This window comes from Parasteatoda tepidariorum, chromosome 5 (assembly GCF_043381705.1).
Source record: "Parasteatoda tepidariorum isolate YZ-2023 chromosome 5, CAS_Ptep_4.0, whole genome shotgun sequence".
In the NCBI taxonomy this organism is placed as follows: domain Eukaryota; kingdom Metazoa; phylum Arthropoda; class Arachnida; order Araneae; family Theridiidae; genus Parasteatoda; species Parasteatoda tepidariorum.
This window is the reverse complement of record NC_092208.1, coordinates 22,590,975-22,596,892: the sequence shown is the minus strand read 5'-3', so window position 1 is coordinate 22,596,892 and position 5,918 is coordinate 22,590,975.

Here is a 5,918-nt window from a genome sequence, read left to right as displayed (position 1 = left end):
CATCTATTTCCCAAAACGTACAGGTTTAGAACCAATTGTTCTGTTCAAAACTTAATTAATTAATCTCACCGCATTCGTTCAACCTATACTTTAAATAAATATAATTCGTTTTAAGTAAAACTAATTAAAAATTGTACAGCCCGTTTATTAACTTTTTTAAGATTTTTAAATCGGAGACCTAATATCAGTTCAACTGGGAAAGTGCCTGGTTTTGGTATTTTTAAAAATATTGTTTTCTCTGACAAAAATTCAACTCTTAAGTACTGTTCAAAATTTTTAACTTGAAATAAACCTAAAATAGTTATGAAAATGAATGATAAATATTTATTTTACTTGGAGTTTTAAAAATATGAAAATATTAAGCGAGAACACTATAACTTCAGTTCAGCATTCATAATCTTCCAGACAATCGTCAAAGTGCTTTGTTTAGAGAGCTTTTATGTTTAACTTTAACTTCCGCAACTTTGATATTTTATGTGGGAAGGAAAACTCTTGATAATTCAAATGAATTTTTTTTTCCTATTTAAAAATACCTTAAATATAAAAATAAAAACTTTAAATTACGATTCTTTTTCTTTGAAATGAGTTCAAAACTAAATTTTCCTCATTTAGAAATAAGCTTTCAGACATTACAAATGAAAAGACTTAAGCATATTTGTCTTGAATAAAAAGTATTATTTCACGATCACAAAGAACTCGCCGATGCTTTGAAAATTAATAAAATTTAAAGAGTATATTCGCAAACTTTCAGTTTGTACTTAAGTATTTATAAACAAAATGTTCTTTTTCTTTTCCAGTTTATAAATAAAAAAGGAATACCTCTATTTAAAGAGATTATGAAAAAGTTTTATGAGTAAATTTATGAGTAGTTTCAAAATCCTGAGAAATGTGAGTGTAGTTGCTATGAGTACGAATTTAGATATTTATATAATGTGTCTCTAACTAAAAATCTATATTTTGGATGCTTCGCTTTTGATGCGATGATAAAGAATATGTTTTAATATGTGTTTGATTTTCTTAACTATGCATTATGTGATTTAATGACCTAATTTTTAGCAATTTAATTAATCTAAAAGTATTTATTTTACTACTTAAGGTGCACTTTTCGAGTGCTAACGTAAGGCAAACAATCTGAATAATACATAATATAAAAATATAACACATTAAATAATCCTGACAAATTAGATTCGACTTTCTCTTTCAATGGTTCTGGTAGTTATTTTTAGTTATGTCATTTTTTTGTGCATTTGGCATTTGAAGTAACGAAAACCTTTACAAAAAATATATTTTAACTTTATAAATATGCTTTTGTTTAACTTCCTTTTTTATTTAACTTTTTTTTATTGAACTTCACTTTTTGAGTATTTTGCTATATTTCTAGAACTAATAAGATTAACCAAAAACAAGAATAAAAGAAATCTTGTATTTGGTTGTAGAAAAAGTATTGATCAAAATTTATTTCATGTGAAACGTTTTATTTTTTTTAAATAATTTGCTCAATTTTTATAGACTTTATGAACGTTCAAAAAATTTTTGATCGTAAAATATACAGACATTTTTCTAAATGAATCTGAAACAGATGCAATTTGCTAAAATGATTGCAATTTAAAGAGATAAAAAATCCAAAAAATGAACAAAATTGACTGATCGGTGTATGATTAACAAGATTACAAAATATTTTCTTTTTATTTTGTTTTATTATTGTTCAAAAAATATTTGGAATATTTTTTTTTCAAAATGTTGATTTTTATTTTGACGTATAAATTTTAAATTGACTTAATCATTTGAGTATTTTTGAATTAAAAAAAAACTGTCAAATAATAAATTTAAAAATACAAACTAAAAGCTGTTTAAAAAAAATGAAATATTGGTTCAAATTACCCATTGTTAAATATTTTTCCCAAATTATGCAAATTTTTTCTATTTCAATTAAATATTTCCCGAGATAGAGAAAAGACACTAAAATTCAGTAACCATTGAAAGACCTGAACTAAGGAATGCTCTCCGAAAATGCATCCTTATACAATATTGTGTCAAATTTAGTAACTAAAGGATACCTGCACTAAATAAAGTGCATATTTGAAGCTAATATTTGGTAAAATTAAGATCGACTTTTAGTAATTGTAAGATTTTTAGCTGCTGTTCCTTATCCATTTTGTGTAGGCTTTTAAATCAAGTTCAAACGATCAACAAGTCACCAACAACTCTCCCCTTCACTCAAAAGGTACCTATACAATCAAGGAAATGAGAGGAAGATGCAATTGCTTAATAGTAAAAATTGGCATATTTCTTCTGAATTCCGTGGAACTTTTTTTATGTAGCCAGTTCGTTCTAAGTTTAGATATAGCAGTTTCAGTAAATATGGAACAGGAGAAGTGCAAACTCAATCCAGGGCGCATTGTGGCGTAAAAAAAACATAAACTGGAAAAATCCACCAATCAGTATTTATTTTAGCCTAAAACAAGGAGTTAGCCACAGAACCTTGAAATTTGAGTAAAGGGGTCATAAAAGTTCACTACCCCCCAGCAAACAGATAAGCTCTTTTGTTTCCATAAACCAACACAGGATAGAATGTACTGCAGGCCCACAAGGCTGATCTAGACCAATCCAATTTCGAAGAGAATTTTTTCCTAAAATTTCCAGGTTGCAAGGCCAATTCCTCAACTATTGAATTGAACCATTGCTATTAATCTATAACCATATATCAGGTACGCTAGAGACCAAAAGACTCAAAGCATTTTTTATAGCTTATGACCAATGCTCGAGAAAGTCTAGTTGTAATGACCTCGAATTCCAATATACTTTGCTACTCTGGATTTCCTTTGTGTCTGCTGCCCATTATGCCTGCTCATTTGAAAGTATACATTAAAAGTAGCATTACTAAATGATGTGATGGGTTTAAAAAAATTTAAAAGAGAACTGAGTTCAACCTCTTTGCCAATCAAACCCTGCCTCCATATTATCTCAACAAAGCTTTCTTAATCAATGTTAATATCGTCAATTAAATTAAAAATGTACCATTCTATTATAGGGAGCAAATTTTTTAACTTGGCAATGTACTTACTTAGCAAACTTCGAAAATCACTTATGCTTGCTATTAAATACATATAAACGGTACTTTTTTATATAAATTTTATTTAAAAAAAACTGACAGGAAAGACCATAAAAATAAAATGAAGTAAAAAATCTCGTTTCGCATTATAACATAAACTTTCAGACTTTTATCAAGAACAATTTAACTTAATTTCTTTGAAGGAGAGTTTACTTCAAAGAGGAAAAAAATCACATGACTTCATTTAAAGAATCAAAGGCAATCGACAGTTTTCTCTCTATAAGACGAAAAACAAAAAAGAAGCTAATCAAGTGCAGCATTAATCTAGAAATCGTGTTTATGGAATAATTTTAAACTTTTTGTCATTGACAGTTTCTTTGATTCTCGGAGTGAAAATTTTGTGACTTTTTTACGTATCGTTGAGTTTTGAAGATTTTTTTCTTAATATAAATTGTGTTTTTGAAAATTGTTCTGAGCTTTTGAAAATCAGTGAAATACATAATATTAAAAATGAAGTTTTGGTCTTTATTTAAAACCAGTAGCAAATATTTTAGAAGAGTATTTAAGACTTCTATCAAATAATATGAGGTTCACCAATGTTAGGACGAGTATATATATATATATATATATTTATATACGAAATACCATAGTACTTTTGTTCTCAATCATAAAAAATACATAAAATGCAATTTCTATTTGTCGTTGCGTGGTGGAATCACTCCAATGCTTTAAATACAATCACATTACAATTTTCAATTTGATTGCAATTCAAATTTAAATTAATTTAAATAATAGGTAATTGGTTTTTCAAAAAGCACAATAAAAGTACATTTCTGTGCCGTATTCAAAGAGGGTCAGAAAAATTTTTCAAATTGTTGTAACAAATCAAATTCGAATTTATTTAAGCATAGTATCTTCAAATTAATTTAAAAATTAATTATCAGAAATTAGATGTATTTAATTCAGCTTGGCTTCACAATTTCCATGATAGAGCAAAACATATTTACAATCATATTTTATAATAATTTTTCTACGAGTGCTAAAATGTAAAGAAAAGTCTTAAATTAAGCATTATTTTACAGTGTTCATTTACAAATGATTAGCAACACATTAAAAAAGAAACTAATTTTAAAAACTACTTTTTGATACATTCAGTTTTAATAATCACACAAAAAAATCTTGATAAAATTCTCTAGTAACATGCAAACTTTTAGAGCCCTTTCACTCAAATGCTTATGAAACTTGCAACAAATTCAAAGAATTAGCAGAAATTATTGATTTTTATTCTTGTTATTATTACTGATAGTGGTACGAATAAATCCCCAAATTTACAAAACAAAAAATATAAAGTGATAATATCGTCAAAAATTAGCATTTTGTGTGACAACACATCCATGCCCTGATTGGGATTCAAACGCAAAGCCATTAGCTTCACATTCAAACACTGTGACTGCTCGGCCATCTGATGGCCATTTGTTTAATATAACACACAGTATATAACGTTTGTTATTGGTAATTCTATTTTTAGAGTATTCACGAGCCTTTTATTAACGAGACAAATTTTAAAAATGAAAAAATACCGTAGTTCATGTTATGATTTTTTGCATTACAAATATATGCATGCATACTTTTAAAATGTTCAAGCTTTGAGTGTGGTATATTTTAGCAATATTTAATTTTCTTTAAATAAATTTCTGACAGATTTATGAAAATAGATTTATAATATTATAAATAGTTTTATGAAAAAATGAAGAAGAAAAATATTCTACCGAAAATGAAATTCTAGCGAATTAATTCGTGAAAAAATTAAATAAAAATACTTATTACTTTATGTAGAATATATTACAGTTTCTAATGGATATTTTATGCAATCATTTTGAAGCGAAAGAATACATTGATTAGCTTTCTGTCAGGTGGTTTAAATGTCTTGTATTCAGTATGCTAAAACTGCCATATTCATGTGAGGTGATGATTTCTCACCTAACATCATCAAATATGAATTAAATTTTTCTGTTTTGGTGTCATTATTGAAAACCTCTCAGCTGCATCTGTGTCGAAATTCAATTTTTATTATTGCCTTTTAGAATTCCTGTCATTATGGGAGGAAACGATTAATGACTTGGAGGTTTTGTACTCATTTGTTGATTATAAAGTAAATTCAATGAGCAAAAAAACCACAAATGATCACAAGATGTATATTACGGTCTTTAACTCGTTTTTTACTGTTCCAGTAAATATGGATGTACATTTAGTGTCTAATTATAAGCGTTAGTACAATTAAATGTTATTTTGCTAGATTATATTTTCCTTTATGATTGCTATTTTGAGATTTATAACGGAAAAGTAAGTATCAATGTGAGCGGAGAAGAAAAAGTCATGATAATTTCACTCAAAAGAAAGTAGAAATGCGAATATATATGAAATAATTTTAGGATAATTACAATCGGAAGTAAGTATAAATGTGAACTAGATAATTAGTACTTGAAGACAATTTTGAAATTACTTCAATGAAAAGTAAGTATTATATTGAGAGAATCCGAATATAATTTTAAAATGTCTTTAATTAAACATTATTGTAAATGTGAACTAGGTTGACGAAAGTTTTTGAATGACTTCAATAATTCTTATGAAACTTAAAAAATTCGAATTAATGATAAAAAGGAATTAATTTTTCGATTTTTTCCTTTAAAAATAGGCAGAAATATGCAAGAAGTTGATAATACTTTCATTCAGAAAAAAAGTAAAAATACTCGAGAAAAATGTTTACAGTTATCCCTATATTCTATTCTCTTAATAACCACTTATTTCTTCTTCTCTTTTCTCGTGATCTCGTTAAATTTGCATATATATATATTAGTAAAAATTG